General features: G+C 35.7%; 1 protein-coding gene across 2 annotated transcripts in view; it reads left to right on the top strand.

The window, feature by feature from the left end:
* Positions 1-19313, top strand: part of ZFPM2 (zinc finger protein, FOG family member 2) — a 452842-nt gene that overhangs the window by 197839 nt on the left and 235690 nt on the right. The gene's annotated exons all lie outside the window — the stretch shown is intronic.

Below are 19313 nucleotides of genomic sequence, written 5' to 3'. Positions count from 1 at the left end.
AAATATTAATGGTCAACAGTCAACATTAGAATTTGGGGGACAGATTAACTCATAACATCAGGAGAATTTTGAACATAAACTTGCTATCAGATATTAGTATAAACTGTTGTCTCTGTAATGTTGTAACTAATGCATATTACTAAATGGAAGTCCAATGACTAAGTTTCACAGCTGGTCACCACTGTAAAAGGAAGATGGCATATGTTGCCTCCAAATGAAGAAAACTCGGACGCTCAAAAATCTGTTGTCAGCTTCCATGTGTTCTTCTAACAACATGACTTTCAGCAGTTTTTTTTCTAAATGTGTTGAGGTTGCCTCTCAGCCAGGGCCAGAAGGGCACACCTGCTCAGAAACAGCTCATCAAACAACATAACTACAAGGAAGGTGAACTCAATTCTGGAGGAAAATTTGCCACCTTGATTTTAGTTTCTTAATCTCTCAATATATTTGAGTTAGAAGTTTCGAGAAGATGGGATTCATGACCAAAGTATGCCTATCAAATTCTTAAATTAAAAGTCAAGCTGTCATATTAACAAATGTGTTACAATTCACAGCAAAATTGCAACATTTGACAGCTGCTGTAAAGGAGATGTGGCAGTAATTGTCTTGGTAGGATGCTTTCTATAGCTTTGTAAATGCCAGCATTACCCAGTATAATAGCAATGCCAGGCTTTTATAATCTACACTACAACCTTATAAGCCTGACAGTCTGTCCCTACTTCTGTTCCATTGTTATGTGAATGAGCGGTTAGTTCACTCCTACATGTGTCTTCCCTGGTTGCCGTAACAAAATCCCATAGACTAGGTGATATAACAGAAATCTATTATGTTTTTGCAGTTCTAGAGTTGAGAAGTCTGATATCAGGTCATCAGCATGGTCTCATTCTGGTGAGGAAATTCTTTCTCTCTTGCAGATGGCTGCCTTGAAGTTGTGTCCTCAAATATGTAACCTTTCCAGAGAGAAGGGAGGAGAGGGAGAGGGAGGAGGAGATGGAGAGTAAGAACACACATTCCTCTGCTATCTCTTATAAAGGTATCTTAGGGGTAGGCCCTCACTTCCTAAAAAAGACTCCAAAAGCAGTAGAAATCGAGACCAAAATAAACAATTGGGACCTCATCAAACTAAGAAGCTTCTGTACAGCTAGAGAAACAATCAACAAAGTAAAAAGGCAACCCACAGAATGGGAGAAGATCATCGCACACGACATAGGTGATAGAGGGCTAATCTCCAGAATATACAAAGAGCTACAAAACAACCAAAATGTCAAAACAAACAAGCCACTCAAGAAATGGGCAAACACTTCACAAAGGAACAAACCCAAATGGCAAATAAGCATATGAAAAAATGCTCAAGTTCCCTGGCAATAAGGGAAATCCAAATTAAAACATCAATGAGGTACCACCTAACGCCAGTAAGACTGGCCCACATGAATAAAAGCACCAACAACACTTGTTGGCGAGGTTGCAGGGAAAAGAGAACCCTACTCCACTGCTGGTGGGGCTGCAGGCTGGTACAGCCTCTATGGAAATCAGTATGGAGAATATTCAAACAACTCAAAACCAACATACCATATGATCCAGCAATAGCACTCCTAGGAATATATCCAGAACAATTGTTTTATGAGAAACCAACATGCACTCCTATGTTCATAGCAGCACAATCAGTAATTGCAAAAACATGGAAGCAACCAAAATGCCCATCAACAGAGGATTGGATAAGAAAGCTATGGTTCATCTACTCCATGGAATACTACTCAGCTATTAAAAAAAACAAAATGCAGTTCTTTGTGGCCAGATGGGCCAAACTGGAAACCATAATGCTAAGGGAAATGAGCCAATCCCAAAAGGTTAAATACCACATGTTTGCCTTAATTTAAGATGATATGATGTTATGTATAACATGTTATGTTATGAATGTTATATGTTGTGTATAAACTAGAATTGAAATGTAAGTGAGGTGATCACAGAAGGTGGCTAGGAACTCGCATTTACTTTTAACATATTGGTTACTCATTACTATGTCAATTAATTCCATAATGATGTAAATTTTTGCTGATGGTATGTTGGAGCTTTCAATTGACTGGGATGATACTCTGCTGGCTCTGTCTTCAGACCAGAAAGGGTATACCTAAGAAGCCGTTGAACTTGACGGGACAATAAGATGCTGGACTCTATGTTTGGTATACGCTTGCAATGGGGGAATTTCAATTGAACTTGAGCTGTGGTTATGCAACAAGGTGGAGGAATCCACCATGGTGGGAGGGTTTGGGGAGGGGTGGGGAGAACCCAAGTACCTATGAAACTGTGTCACATAATACAATGTAATTAATGAATTAAAAATAATAAATAATAAAAAAAGGTATCAATCAGGGGATTAGGGACCTACCCTTGATTTTATACTTAGCCCCAAAAATCCTGTCTTCAGATTGAATCACATTGAATGTTGGAAATTCAGCTTAAGAATTTGAGAGAGGGGCCCGGCGGCGTGGCCTAGCAGCTAAAGTCCTCGCCTTGAATGCACCGGGATCCCATATGGATGCCGGTTCCAATCCCAGCAGCTCCACTTCCCATCCAGCTCCCTGCTTGTGGCCTGGGAAGGCAGTCGAGGACAGCCCAATGCATTGGGACCCTGCACCCGCGTGGGAGACCCGGATGAGGTTCCAGGTTCCCGGCATCGGATCGGCGCATACTGGCCGTTATGGTCACTTGGGGAGTGAATTATCGGACGGAAGATTTTCCTCTCTGTCTCTCCTACTCTCTGTATATCTGACTGTAATAAAAATAAATAAATCTTAAAAAAAAAGAATTTGAAAGAGACACTTATCTATCCATATCAACCAGCAACCATTTGTTGAAATACTGTTAAATGCAATGTTCTCTATTAGATACTTACCTCTACCATATGTAATATGTGCCTGTTACTCTATGTGCCATTTAGTTTAAATATCCTGTAATTGTTGTTCAGTGTATTCAGTGCAGAAAGTATTGATATTTTCCTCACATCCTTAAAAAAATAATCCTTCTGCAGATGTTTATAGAGGGAACTTTAACTCCTCTAAGTTACTGAGATGGTAACATCAAGGTTGGAAGTGGTGTTTATTGATGAGTCATACATTAAAAGTGCATCATTTACTTCTTGGAATAGTTTTCTGAGGCTGCTTTAGCAAAATATCACAAATATGTGTACCTGGAAACACATATAAACAAACATTTTTTCCCATACAGTACTGGAAAGTCAAAGTCTGAAAGCCAGTTATCAGAGGCAAATTCCCTGAGAACAGAAGATGCCTGCTTGCCTCTCCCTACCGTTTTGTATTTTGATGGTAATTCTTGGGGTTTATTAGCCTGTAGATGTTGCATTTCAGTCTCTGACTCCATTATTAATATGTGCTTTGACATGGAATTCCTGGAATTAAATCTATTTCATATAGCACAAATAAATGATCTTTGAATACACTTCTGAACATTTTTGTTACATAGACAAGCCATCTGAAATTCTCATATGGAAATACATATAAGGAGAAGCTGCTTCCCTTAAATGCTAGTTGAAAAATAGCATAAACATAGCATTTATTTTGCCTCTGTAATTCTCATAAGCTCTCATAAGCATAGTCTCATTGGACTGCCCCCCCAAAAGGCCAGTTCTTTTATAAGATGTGATTTTGATGGATTTTAAAGCTATACCATTATGTACAGGAATCTCTCCAGGTGGCCAAGCTATATTTTTTAAATATGCTAGGATAACCGATGGCAACAAATAGCATATTTCTCTCTCAATTTCTTGTATGTATTATTCTTAGGCAATTCTCAGGATAAAAAATACATGACTTGTTGTGGACTGCAAATGTTCTCTATGTAGAAAACATAAGGTATTTCTGAATGCTTGGAAGTTGTAACACATAACCTGCAGTTTATCTAAGATCAGAACACGGAAACCTGGATAGGAATGCTATAGCCCATTCCAAAGTATTACTCACCAAGCCCTGTTTTCACCACTTTGCACCCTCATTTATTCCCTGCTCTCTTCCTCATCTCTTTCCCCCTTGCACTCCTACTTCCTCTTCCCTTCTGCCGCTCTGTTCCCTTCCATCCCTCTCTTCTCTTCTACTTCTTTTCTCTAGTTTTGTCTGTCTTCCAGTCACAACTGAAGTTCTGTAAGAGGAAGAAATTTCTCTGAGTTCATGACTTGCAGATGAAGAAGGGTTAATTATAAACATTAGGCAGAAGGAGTATGGCATTTTCCCTTAAGAGGTTCAGTGAAAATATGTGATTCAAAGAGAACAAGAAAACAAGGTGACAATCAGACTGTTTAAAAACAAAGTTAAAGAAAGAGATCTTCCATTTACAGGTTCACTCCTGTAGGAAGTCAGAACTTTGCCTTCATCCAAACAGCCAGAGAAAGATGTGTGTAGAGCAACAGCGAGTTTTCAGACTAATTATGTTGAGATCATACAGTGTAATTTTCCTAATACATAGTGTATCTCTTAAGACATGACATAATTTTTTCTACAATGTTCAGACAAGGTTCTGAATCAAAAATCTGAAGGCATGTCATTGGGAACAAACAGACTGGAAATTCCGAGTGGCTTTGCCGTTGGCCTCCTTCCCACTAAGTAAATAACTGCTTTACATTATGATCTAGATTTCCATAGAAGCGTCATAATTCAGGAAGTAAAGCTGGTCTGTTTCCCAAGCTGCACTGTGTTTCTGTGTTGTTTACATACAGAACCACAGCTCTCTGTGTGTGTGTGTTTATTAATGCAGACTGCTAAAAGCAGTCCTGTTTGATGGACATCACTTAGAAGCCGATGAGCCGACTACACACGAGAACAGTGACAGCTACTATTTCATTCGGATATCATCCGAGATACTACTTTTATATTGCATATAATAAACAGGATTTCAACATGTACTCCATCATATAAATTGAATATTTTGTTTGCTTTGGAAACAAACTGACCTTTGAGTTACAGGCTACAGTTTGGATTCTCTGGATAGTAATCCTTTGCTTTGATTTTTTTTTTCTGGGATTCTTTGCAGAATTTCAAAGAAATTGTAAAGCCCATCTCAGGCCTACAAGGACTGTGAGATTCTCTGAAAATTATACTGTCTGTAATACAGCCTCCCTGCTTACTTCAGAGACTCAGCCCAGGAGGGAGACTGCAGCTCTGCCTGCTTTCTGATTAAAGGCATTGCCAAATTCAGTACATGGGATGCAGGAGGCTTACATTCATGAACTTCTATGATAAAAAAGGACCATATTATGACATTTATTTAACCTGTTTGTGTTTTCAAATTTGAAATCTGATCGTATCAGTAATTCATTGTTTTCTCTATGGCAAGGCTGTGCACACAATTTTATGAGTGTGTTAATTAGAAATGAGAACCTGTCTGCATAAGCAATAGTTGTGGATATAGACCTCTGAATGCCACACAGATATGAAAACATTGCAGTTTTTATTCCTGGTTGTAGTTGAAACAAAAATGACAACTATGTGAAGCAAGATTTTGCATAGTAATACACCTTGAATGTATTACATACTGGTTAGCCCTAAATCCTAAAGGAAAATAAATATAGTGTGATTTCTCAAAACTCCAACTCATTTGAGGAATATCGTCAATTTTAATTTTAATATTTAATGATGACTGTAGACCACTTTAATATTTATGTCAACTTTTTGCACATGACCAGTTTTCTTTAGTTTCAGAATATTATCATTAGGAAGATATTTCTGATTATCTTAGAAGAAGGCATTCATTTATTAGTCACTCTTGATGCTCTTTGCCAAGTTTCTTTTCTCTCTACAGTCCCCTTTCTGTGTTTCGTGGCATACTGTGGAATCTATTTTATTTTTTATGCTATACTCCTCAGGTTGAAGGCCAGGGACCTTTTCATAATGTTCAAAAAAAGAATACACATTTCTGTTAAGCAGATAATGTGATCTCTGTCCATATTACAAACAACGAAATTCCTTGAGATGGTTCAAAAGACACGTTTATGAACACAGGACACATTGTTGGCTTTAAGTGCTGTGTTTAGTTGTGAACACTGAATAAGATAGCCAGAAGATCACATACCATCAGCATGATTAGTGCTAGGGAGACTTGTATTATAACATGGGGGCTGTCAGGGAAGAATGCATAGCAGAAAAGCGGCATGATATGACTAAGGCTGCCTTCTGGAATTAGTGGTGTGGTTTGGAACTGAATCCAATGAAATGGGCCTTTCAGAGTGTTCAAACCAGAAATCTGTCCCAGTGAAAGCAACATCCCTTGTGTCAGCTGTGGATATTTCTGTTACTACCTTGTGGTTATCATATTTCCCAGATGGAACAGTGAGTTCTAACCATAGATGTGTAAGATCATGAAAGTACTAATGATCTTTAAGATCCTTCCGTTGCAGTTCCTTTTGCCAAATTGAATCACATAATCAGGGCCCAATGATTGGTTGGTCTTTTACATTCATAAAATTTTATAGGTGAAAACTATCACAATCTAGCTTTTTAAGGTGACAAATATCATAATTAAAACCTCAGGTGACTCAATGATGGCAGTGATAAATGCCCCACCTTTTTTTTTTAATATAATTTCTCTGAAAGTAGGGATTACCAGTTATTCCTTAACTTAGGTCAAAGCCACTAAATCAAACTGCTGAGATATATTAACTTTTTTTTTTTGGTCATGATGGTGCTCAAATGAATGGATTGTGGCTCTCTGGTAGACAATGAAAACCAAGATGGCTACCTTGAAATCTGCTTTATATTTTCTATGTAAGTTTCTTTTGACAACAGACTTTTGAAATGAACAAATTATCCATAGCCAATTTGAATAGTAGAGGGATACTATCTTCTTAACGACTTTCAGAATAGCATTGATATCCATCGTTGGATAAGAAAGGGTGTAGTGTGATAACATGTGCAGACATTAATTTCAAATCTTAACCAGGGTCACAGCAAGTTAGTTTTGTTAGCCCTTGCTTCCTCATGGGATTAATCTAGTACTTTATATGACTATTTTGAGGGTGAGAGGAAATGTAACCCTAAAATGCCAAATAAACACCTGATGAATTATGGCCTGCCTTTGTCTTCCTCAAGTCTTCTTTTTTACACTGGCAGGAAAAATATTCCTAATATCATAGGTTTTATTTTCTCAGGGTGGCTATATTTAGGACACTGCTGAACTGTGGTCATCTCTTTTGGAAGCATAGATACTTTTTTACTTTTCAACAGTTTAATATTTTATTTCAGTTATAAATGCTGTATGTTCAGAAAGAGGCCAGGAAATCCTGAAGACAACCACTGATAACAAAGTTCAAAGTTTCAACTGTGACATACTTCTTTCAGTTTTTTTAGCATTCTAAGATCATCGCTATTTTCTTAATCAGTTTAAAAATACAGCAACACTTGGGATTAAGCAATGAGTCATATATATATATACATATATATGCATATATATATTTTTTTTGCATTTTCCACTTACTGTTTAATAAGTCCATTACAAGAATATTTTTCTACCTCAAAGAGATAGGTTGGGTCCTGAACACCTATAATATTATGAGCTCAACTTTTAACATATATTAGTCACAAAATATGTGTGTTCTCTACTATAGTGATACATGAACATTTTTGTTTTGATAACATAAATGGTAACTACATTATGGTATACTTTCATTTGCTTTATGAAAAGGCTCATTTTGAATCTGAAATAGTGATAGTGATGCCTGAGATTGCTTGGTAGAGACATACTGGATAATTATCAAAGACACTTTCCCTGTTCTTCCAAGCAGATAGCAGGAATACTCACATCTGGAAATTTGTTTAGAATGAACTGCATGAAAATATCTTTTTAAACCTCTACCCTAGGCATTTTAATGTACTTCACATTTTGAGTCACAGTTTCAATGCAGTAATGACACGTTATAGAAAAGAATGAGGTCTTGCCTGAGACTTATTTATTGTCTACAGGATAATTTTATGTGTAGTCATGACTATGATAGATAGTAAACTAACCATAAAACTGACCTTCAACAATTTAAATGCACCTCTGTGAGGCCAGAGGGAAGAGTTGTGGATTTATTATATACCTTATTTTATTGCAAAATTATAATTGTAATGATGTAGGAGTTAGTCACAGAGTCTTAAAGAATAAGTTGCTCACTAGCAGTGATATCAGACAAATACTTCCATTCTTTTGCAATGATTACATCTCTTAAGTTCACCTGGAATAGAATTCAGATCTTGCTCTTTTCTTGGATATCTAATTAGGTATTCTAGTATTCATTCATGTCTTCTACCTGCACAAGGATCTTGAAAATTTTATTACATTTAAAAGCAAAGTATTTGCAGAGCTTGTTTAAATAATTCTAGAAGTGTTATTTGTTAAATTCCACTTTCCTGATTATTTAAATTTTGTGTTGTTATTTTATCTGTAGTATTAGCTGCTTTCTCATTATTGTGTTTTTCCCCAATGTTTCTATTTCTTTCTCTGTGTCTCTTGATGGTGCTCCTACTCCCTTGATTTCCTGTAGTTTGTTTCAAGGTGGAAGACTGTTTTCACTTGTAAGAGTGGTGTTGTTTTTTTTTTTTTTTTTTTTTTTTTTTTTGTGAAGACAGTTTGATAGTAAATTTTGACTAGAGATCTGAAGAAAGCTGAAATGTATCCTAAGCGACTTTTGTTTTGGGAGAATTGCAAGCATATGGACATTGTATTTGAACGAGGTTTAGTGAACTAATGACTTAATGTTACCAAGCCTTAAACTTGGTATTTGCTAAATATTAATGACATACTTACTGTGATTTTGTAGCTGTTTAAATTACACGTCATATATTAGTCATTACAAAGTGTTATATGTGGTAAATGGTGACCTGTAATAATATAGGAATGGCATTTTAATAATAAATACAGGATTTGTGTTAAAAATCACTGCGAATTTTAAACTTTATTTTAAAAATTCGAGTAAAACACATTTGCTCTTGATTAATGTAAGTGAAGTGAATTTAATTTTCCTCTTAAAATTGAGCTTGGGAACCCTGTTTTAAAATCCTTATTCCATCAGGCCCCGGCGGTGTGGCCTAGCAGCTAAAGTCCTCGCCTTGAAGGCCCCGGAATCCCATATGGACACCGGTTCTAATTCCGGCAGCTCCACTTCCCATCCAGCTCCCTGCTTATGGCCTGGGAAGGCAGTCGAGGACGGCCCAATGCATGGGACCCTGCACCCGCGTGGGAGACCCGGATGAGGTTCCAGGTTCCCAACATCGGATCGGCGCACACCGGCCGTTATGGTCACTTGGGGAGTGAATTATCGGACGGAAGATCTTCCTCTCTGTTTCTCCTCCTCTCTGTATATCTGACTTTGTAAAAAAAAAAAAAAATCCTTATTCCATCGAAAACAAGCCACATCACATGCATTTTAATGTTTCAGTTGTTAGAGTGGTCACTTACGTGAATGAATTATTTTCAGCAGGCTGAATTTCATCCTTTTTATAGATCTGAAATTACGAAAGATGAGCTCCAAAAATATAGCTGAAAAATAAGCAATCAGGAACAGGGTTCAACATTCAGAATATTGCAGCTTGGGAGTATTCGGTTTCTTCTTGTTCCATTTTGTGAAGATACTCGGTTTTTCGTCCTGTTTATGGATGTGGGATTGACTGTTAGTGTTTGGCATTACTTTCACATCAATGCTATTATGTTACTCCAAAATAGATTCATGTGGCTGGCAGTTTTAGTGATTTTCTTATTGCGAATTGACTTGTAAGGTTCACGTTTTTCTCCTCCAAAGATAAAAACCTGTTCCTGTGTCTCAAAGTTGGCAAGCGCCTCACCTAACCAATTAAGACATGGGTTAAAACACCCATCAGGGACATCAGGAACATCTGGTTTCAGTTCCTGACTGGCTGTTGAGCCCAGCTTCCTGCTAATGCACACGTGGGGGACACTGTAAAGGCTCCAGTAGTTGAGTCTCTGAGTCTTAGGACTGAGAGCTGGATTGTGTTTGTGGCTCCTAGCTTTGGCCTAGCCTAGGTTTTGCTGTTATGGGTAAGCAATGAACCAGTGGATGGAAGTATTCTCTGTCTGTTTCTGTCTCTCTAAAAAAGAGATGAAACTGAAAACAAAACAAAATAAAACAACTGTCAGGTTAAGGAGGACCTCCTTTTTTCGTTCGTGCTGTATGGAACTGACAGACTTTCAATATCATGATGGACAACGTGTATTTTCCATGCATTTTCTTAGGTTATCTGCTGTATTTTGTACTGTTTGATGATCATAATATATTATCCCATATATAGGCATTATTTTTCTGATATTTATAGATGAAGACCTTAGTCTTAGCTGAAGTATCTATTCTATCACATAATTGTTAAGTAGCAAAGCTGGAATTCAAACCCATGTCCATCTGACTTCAGAAAATATTCTGTTTCAATTCCACCATGCTGTTTCTGCACTTCTAAGTGAAATATCATGAATATCCTGGATCAAAGAGGATTCTCCATATTGGAAAAAACACTTGACTTATTGAACAGAGTTTCAGATGAACATACCCGTTTAAATGCATTTACATCTTGCTTAAAGGCAATACTTTCTGAGGAAACTGGAAATAAGCAATTAAATTTAATTCACTTGTAGGTGTACACCTAAGGCCATACCTATACCAGCCAAATAGATGGAGATTTAGTATCTTTCACCAGGGAGCAGTAATATCTATGTTGCTATTTTGCAAAATGTATAATCTTACAATATATTTCCATTTAAAACAGTGCAGTAGATTAAATTCATTTCTGTAATGTATTTCTCATATTTCACTATTTTATTGCAATAGTGGAATGACTTTTTTGCCTCAGTATAGCATCTGAATCTACCAGAAAATAGATAAGAAAATATACAACAATGTCATTTAAAATTTTTCATTTGGAAGAAATTGCTCATTTTTTGTAAATATCGAAAATCACTTTTCTGAAAAGCAAATAATTGAAAACTAAAAATGAGAATTATTGATGTGTTATAAACTCTTAGAAATATTAGAAAATGAGTAATATGAAATTGTCAAATTATTTTTAGATTCCAAAGAATCTATTCATGTAAGCCATGAAATGAATAATTCTTTGTATTGTAATTTTAATGCATTCTTGAGAATACAAATATAGTTGAAGTTCTAACAAGAAATATATTGAATGGAGAGATATACTATGTTTGTTTTTGATTCTTTAGTGAGTTGAATATTTGGATATTCACAATTAGTATATTCCTAAAACTAAAAAAATTACTGAAGCATATAGATTTTATATTTGTTTCAGTTTTTTTTAATTTATCTGTAGTGAGAGAGATTAAGTCTATTTGGATGGCTTTGCTTTGATGGCCTTGTTTGGAGAGTTATAAATTAGTGTATGAGCTCTCAAAGTAATGTCAAAATCAAGAAATTGAAAATCAGACACCCATTTATCTTATTCAGATTTCTTCTGTTTTATTTTATACACATTTATCTATGTGAACATGTGTGTATATATTCTGTAACTGACAATTGGGAATGTACTTAAAGATAGTTTCTATGGTTCAAAATAATCTTTGATTTCTATGAATCATTGAAATGGGTATATTAAAGCCAGTAAAAGATGTTACTGATACTCCTAGACTACTTGTTTAGTTTGAATTACATTTCTATGATTAGAAGTTACATAGAAACCTATCAGGTTAATCCTGCTGGAGAACTCACTTTTTTTTCCTTTTAAGAAAATGGAAAAACAGTTCCACCAATGTAACTCTTCGTGGATTAAAAGGCTACTTTGTTAATTACATACAATGGAGTCAAAAATTCCAAACGTGGGAGAACTTTATCATATACATTTGACTTGTCTCTCTCTTGGTCTGTTCCTCTCTCCCAAGCTATTTACATACTCATATAGTTAGGAGAAATTAAATCTATTGGCAGAACATTAAAGAAAAACTTTAGCTGGCCATTTTAAAAATATCCCTTTCTTAATTGATTACTTATGTAAGTCACACAGAATGTTCTACTAAATAATATCTTCTTTCCTATCTTCTTTCATGCTCTCTTTCACACCTACTTTCCTTCCTTTCATCCTTTGTGAATTAAGATAATATTAATGTAATACTTACTTTATTCCGTATGTAGAAAAATGATGATTAGGAACGGTGCCTTCCTTCATGAGGCACGTAAGTTGGGCGTAGCTAGCCAGGAATGAATACTGGCATCAGGTAAGTATATACAGAGATACTCGTATGCATGCATTCTTCAGTAAGCACAGTACTTATGAATCTTGGTATGAGGGAAAAGAGGATGTGAACAATTAAGAGTTTAGGTAGTTACCACCAGAAGCATTTTGAATGTTCTTCTTATCCAATTCTTGACATTATACATGCTATTACTATAGTGAGTTCAAAATCAGGCACCTTTAGGTTTCTCAAGTAGTGAAATACTGAACTTAACTACAGTGTGTCAAAATAAATGTCTTAATTATGGGAGCAGGAAAATCTCAGCAAACTGAGTAATTTAGAGTGATGGTCAGTACGAATATAGGTATTAGACTATTCATAAAAAATTCATCACATTGAATTCTTACAGTATAGCATATTTATGACTAATAGAGTTCTTAGTGGGGTCAAGTGGGGATCTCCACGATTTGTAATTGGAGTTGTCTTTCACCCTGCCCTGAATAGTACTGGCCTCTTCTTTCCTCGTAATTGCATTATGTGTATGCAAATTAATTTCTCTTAAGTACTTTAGGATTTATTCTATTAAGTAGTCTCATTCCGAATCTTATATTATTGACTTGTTTTTCACTCCATTTTATTTCAAACTTAAACTGTGGTTTTGCTAGCTTATTAGAATTCAAACTAAGGAAGCTGAAATGAAAAGCTTTTTCTTTTTTTTTTTTCATTTTTTTTTTAACAATTTTATGTTATGGAGAAAAGTAAGAATAATGGTTGCTCTGGTTGTTTGCTTCTTTCTAGACACGAGTTGGGTTTGGAGTATTGATTTAATTATTGTCACTTGAGCAAAGGTACTAAGGAAAGTCATTTCCAACTGCAAGATGATTACAGGGCAGATGGAAAGTTGATGCTCATTGAATATTTGTTTTGCAAATGAAACAGTAAATAGCCAGAATGATATGCCATTTGCTATTCACTATGCTTGCTCCTGGAACCATAATTTTTCCTGACATATGATGGAGTATTAGTAAGTGTAATAATTAATGATAAATATAGTTATCATGTTTATGAGATCTCAAAAGGATTGATTTTATACATATACATATATATATAGTTACACACGTATGCATACCTACAACCACACACTTTTCAAAGATTTATATATTTTTAAAAATTTGTTTATTTTTATCAGAAGTTAAGATATACAGAGAGAAAGATCTTCCTTCCATTGATTGGCTGCAACAGCCAGAGCTGAGCTGATCCAAAGCCAGGAGCCTGGAGCTTCTTCCCATGTGATTGTAGGGTCCCGAGGCTTTGGGCGGTCCTCAACTGTTTTCCCAGGACACAAGCAAGAATCTGGATTGGAAGTGGGGTCACCAGGGTTAGAACTGGCACCCATTTGGGATGCTGTCGGTGTAAAGCGAGGGCATTAGTTGCTAGGCTACTGCACTGAACCTTAAAGGTATATACTTTTGAAAGATATATTGCATGTATTTGAGAAGCAGAAAGAAAGAGGGAAACAGAGAGAGAGAGAGAGAGAACGGCTGTCATGTGATTTACTCCTCAGAGGGCCACCACAGTTAAGGCTGAGCCAGGCCAGGGGAGCCTGGAACTTCAGCTGGGTCTTTGTGGGTGGCAGGAGCCCAAGTCCTTGGACTATCTTCCACTGCTTTTCCAGGAACACTAGCCAGGAGCAGGACCAGAATCAGAGGTGTTGGGACTCAAACTAGTGCTCTAAAATTGGGTAACATCATCATAAGTAACTGTTTAACACACTGTACTATGATGCTGGTTCTGTGTTAGTAATGTTTTAACAATATGTTTTTTGTTGTTTCTGAAGTTATGCTTTGTAGGTTTCACATTTTTTAGATATATTTTGCTCATTCTAATGAATGACAAAAATTGACTATAACAATGATAATTACAATACATCTGTAGTTTTATAAATTTTGAAGGAATAGATGCTAATTTTGATGAAGAGATTTCTAAGTGTAAGGAACTATAGTTATTAATATTTTTGAAGGAATTGTCGAGGAGTGTATTTTAAATTCATTTGAATTTACGTCAAAAATCAGGGTTGTCCCTGACTTTGTAATTGTTATTAGTGTATTTAATTGTTTTTTGGTTTATCAGTGTTTGTCTGGAACTTCTGTTTCGTCCAAGTGACTCTCCTATGTAAGTGATTGGTGGTTGCTATTCTGTAATCCTGGTTAATTCTTCTCTTCCACATTGTCACTAATTCTGTTTCTTTACTTCAATCAAGTCTTCTATGGAGGGACACAGGTGATACGTACATATATACTAAATAACTTTAAAACATAAAGAACTCTATTTTCAGAAATAAACAATTTTTTTCATTTAGGTGGTTTACCTAGGGTAATAGTTTGTTTCCCATTAGTTCATCCTGTGTGTTTGTAGTCAAAATGAGAATGCATAGAGGATCAATACAGTATGTGTGACATACTCTACATGCTCAATAATTAAATAATTATTGTAAGCTGTAACTGTGTTATTTTTAAAATTGAAAATAATTGAGGAAAATGAAGATTTTTCTTTTGTTGTAAATGTGTCTTTGCAATTTTCATTTTCACTAATATATAAACCCATTCCTCATTTTCTCCTCTGTAGAACTCTGTAATGTCAGGAGAGCTGTTAATCCTGATTATCTAGAAATAGAATGGTGATCTACCTTTGATGTTGACCTTCACTTTTATACCCTCTCCTGGCTTTGCAATGGAGAAAGAAAGAAATACCAGTGTGAGTTAGTGTGGGCTGGAGCCTCCGTTACCTATGTGGGTATGTCACCATGGAATTTCATATGATCATTTCTCATCTACTTATTTGTGCATGTGGCATGTAAAAATGCTTCTAGATGAAAGCTATGATTAGTTGGGTCAATTTTATCATTGCCACGCACGTCCCCATTAAGAGAGATGCAAGTACCAATGGTTAGGCATATTATACTACTGTGATTTTGATGATTTGTGATTACTTTAAAATTCAATATATATGAGTGAAATGGTCATGTTTCCATTCTATTACTGACTATAGCCACTGTCTATATTCCCATTTAACTGAAATCATTTTGCTTTTTACTTGTTATATTTATTTTTTGGTGAAGTATGAACCCTTCTTATCATGATGTGATTTTAAAATACATTGTCTCAAAACTAAAAAAGAAACAAATGGAAAAGAAAGAGGGTGGAAGACTGTGGGGAGAATAAGGGAATATGGTCACAGTCACGAAACTATAGATACAGATAATATTGAGTCTTCTAAAAACTGGTTAAAATTTAAAACTTAAAAAAGAAATGCAAGTTGCTTTACCCCAAATGCTTCATTTTCTCAATTAGGAAACACTGAAATTAAATCGGTAATAATTTATTGATTGTCTAGTAGGTACCCAGCTTTGTACATAAAGTCCTTTCCCTGTGTGATTTTACATTCAATACGAACTTAGGAGGAATAGTTACTAAATTAAACCAGTGCCCATTGTAAGCAGTAAGTCAGTAGATACACAGAGAATACAAACTGGTGTTCTGGGTAGTTAAGGAAACTTCTCATTTAATCTGAATTGTTGAATACCAGGAGTGTAAATCATGCTGATTTTTAAAGATTTATGAAATTTTATGAACTAGTCAAAGAGAATTTAATATTTTAATATCTCCTTGTTGTATTCATGTGCAATTATTACCCATACTACTACTGAAGAGAAGAAGGTTTCAAAAAAAAATTATTCTCTTTTTTGGTCTGGTTCTTCATATCATAAAACATCAATTTGAGTAACAATCATTTATTTGGTGAAGAAAAATGATACAGATTAATTTAGAGTAAAATGCTTCAACCCTTGCAATGCCAGTTCTTTGCCTGGGCTGCTTATCTCTTTATTGGTTCACTTCTCAAATGCCCAAAATAGTCGCACTGAGCCATGCCAAACCCAGAAGCCAAGACTTTGATCCAGATCTCCTACTGCCATAGCAGGTTGTAAGTTCTTTAGCTGTTCTCTGCTACTTTTCCAGGGTATGTATTAGTAGGAAAGCTGGATTGGAAGTGAATCTACAACTTACCAGGCATTCTGATAAAGGATGTGGGAATCCCAACTTGCATCTTAATTGCTGACCCAACTTCCCACTCCTATTTTGAATCTTGCTAAGACTTATGAATAGTGAATTTGACATTGCCATATATGCTTGAACTCCGTTCTATCTAACTGGTGATAAAGATAGTAGAAAAAAATCAGTGATTTAAAAAAATGCTAGATACTATCTGTAGTTTTAATTAGTGAATCTATGAATGATGTGACTGATTTATTTGAGAACTTATAATGAGCTTACCTTACTTTTAACAACAAACAGAAAAAAAGGGGCAGGGGCTTGGCACAGGTCTTAACCCTCTGCTTGGGTAGCCTCTATTCCAATATCATACTGCCTGGTTCAAGTCCAAATTGTTGCTAATGTATGTCCTGAAAGGCAGTGGCAGTGACTCAGGTAGTTTTGTTCCCAGTGTTTGGGCATTTGGAAGGTGAACTTACAGATGGGGTCTTGCATGCTTACTTTATATCTGTCCGTCTCTCTATCTCTGTCTCTGTCTCTGTCTCTGTCTCTCTCTCTCTCTGTCTCTCTCTCTCTCTCTCTCTCTCTCTCACACACACACACACGCACACACATTCTCCCTCTCTCAAGTGTATGTCTGTATCTCTTTCTATACATTCTCTAGCTACTGGTATTTGCCCAAGAACCGCTTGATTTCTGTAGGTGGTATCTACTTACTTATGTGGTTGAGTTTTACAAATATCCTTTAGAATTAATTAAATGTTAGTTATGTGAGGATTCTGGTACATAGACATCATTCAATAATGCAACTGTCAGAGATCTAGTCTTATATTTTTAAAAGAACTGTTGACTTCTTGAATTATGTGTGTAGTTTAGAAAATTGTGGTCACTTCTAGTCCCAGATGACAGCATAATGCACTGGTTCTGACTGAGCTCAGCAGAATTTCATCCAGTCAATCATCACAATTAGTGATGAAAAGGAACTCGTATGTTTAACATGGTGGTTAGTATAGATATGTGTGTATATGAGCTCACCTCTGATTTTAAGTGCTTAAAGTGATGGTTCAAAATTGTTAAAATTTCAGCAGTTCAGGTGAAACTATTGAAGCAGAAATAAAGAGTATTGTGATATCTGTAGTAGTAAAAATTTTGGAATAAGAGAACTGTATTTACATTAAAGGTATCTTATACGAGATTTCCAGCAATTTTTAGAAATACCATTTTATCTAAACTTCACATATTTACGGTACTCAACAATAGAAATTGTTATCATCAGTTGGGATTTCTAAGGTGTTGAAACTGCAATTTACATCAAATTCCAGCTATTTTTTAAATCTTATTTTGCTGTAAATTTTTTTTAAGGTAATGCTTTCTCAATTGTTGAACCTCTGTCTTACATATCATTATACATATAATGAAACAGACATGTTTAAATGTTCATTTTACCATTGCCATGTGTTCAGTTTTAGAAGAAATGATTTCTGATTTGTTAAGAGGAAGAGATTCTAGACACATTTAGAGCTCTCTGAGTTCTCCCTTCCCTCTGAGATGGCGTGCTGATTTCCCCAGGTTGCCTAGGGAGATTTTGTTTCCCTTACTGATCTTTTTTTTTTTTTTTTTTAAATCTTCATCGGAATCTTGTTATGTTGTGCCATCAGTACAATAAGTCACATAAGGAAGTGATCTGCATTACATCATGTTTAGATTTCTGTGTCTAGCATTAGGACAGGCATTGTAAACACTTAAGAAATAATTTTAAATGAGTAAATATGTATTTAATTAAAGATCAGTTGAATGTGGTTTTAAAAATACAATAGGCGTGTAGATAGTTTTGACTGCATGGGTTTAATATTTGTTGGGCTACTATAACTCTATGTGTCATGTCCTGGTGAACATATGTAAAGATTCTCTTTTGTAGCCACTTCACGGTAACTTCTTCAGATGTGGCTACTTTCATGTAGATTAAAACATCAAATCTTAAATCTGAGCAGCAAGTGCTGGGATTATAGAAAATCCACTCAGACAGCCAGACTGCTTGCCTGCCTTCTTTCTCTGTCATTCAGTTTCTTCATTCCGCTTCCCGTCTCTCCCAACATCCCTCTTTAAAATATACAAATTTAGGGCCTGATGTGATGGTTCCATTGGCTAAATTCTCTCTTTGTCAAGTGCTGGGATCCCATACAGGCACCGGTTCATGCCCTGGTTCCTCCAATTCCCATGCAACCCCCTGCTTATGGCCAGGGAAAGCAGTGGAGGATGGTCCAAAGTCTTGAGTTCCTGCACCTGTGTGGGAGGCCCAGAAGAAGCTCCTGATTCCTGGCTTCAGGTCATCAGTTCCAGCTCCAGCTGTTGTAGCCATTTGTGAAGTGAACTCATGTATGGAAGATCTTTGTCTCTCCTTTCTGTAAATCTGATCTACCTTTCCAAGTTAAAAAAAAATCTTTAAGAAAAATAAAGTCTAGCATTTCTATATTCTGCATTCAACATGAAAAAGGAAAACATAGAAGATAATTAGGAAAAGGAAAGGGGAAGAGAAAAGGAAAGTGACATGTGTGTTTGGGTTTTATGTACTGAATGGACTCGGTATGTTAAATGCATGATGTAAAAATAATTTGCAAGTTGGTGCTGAGCTTCCCTTGCTAGTTTGTGATATTTATGTGTTATTGCTCATCAAAAAGTCATCTCTGAGAAAATACTATTGATGCAAAATGAAAAAAAACTAGGTATAATTTTGGTATATTGCAATGCTTTTTACATTTATATTCATGGGAAGAAAACTTACAAAAGTATCACTTCTTAAGTTGATTATGACAATAAATATTTAATTACATTTTAGTATTTCTATTTTAATTTTTTTAATACCTAATTATTTTCTCTGAAGAATAATCTTCCATGTAAGAAGTGGGAAAAAATGCTACATAGTCTTCAACACTGTGCCTTACGTTTTGTTCTTCCTTAAATTTTTGAGACAGAGAGGTAATTTTTTTTTTGGACTTCATAATATCATTATGAGTTTGTCACTGTCTCCTTGGGGTGATTCCCCAATATTTTGTTTAATCTTTCTCACCACCCTGCCTTCCTCTTACATACAGG

The sequence above is a fragment of the Ochotona princeps genome, chromosome 9 (assembly GCF_030435755.1).
Source record: "Ochotona princeps isolate mOchPri1 chromosome 9, mOchPri1.hap1, whole genome shotgun sequence".
Classification (NCBI taxonomy): Eukaryota; Metazoa; Chordata; class Mammalia; order Lagomorpha; family Ochotonidae; genus Ochotona; species Ochotona princeps.
This window is presented reverse-complemented; position numbering and strand designations above follow the sequence as displayed.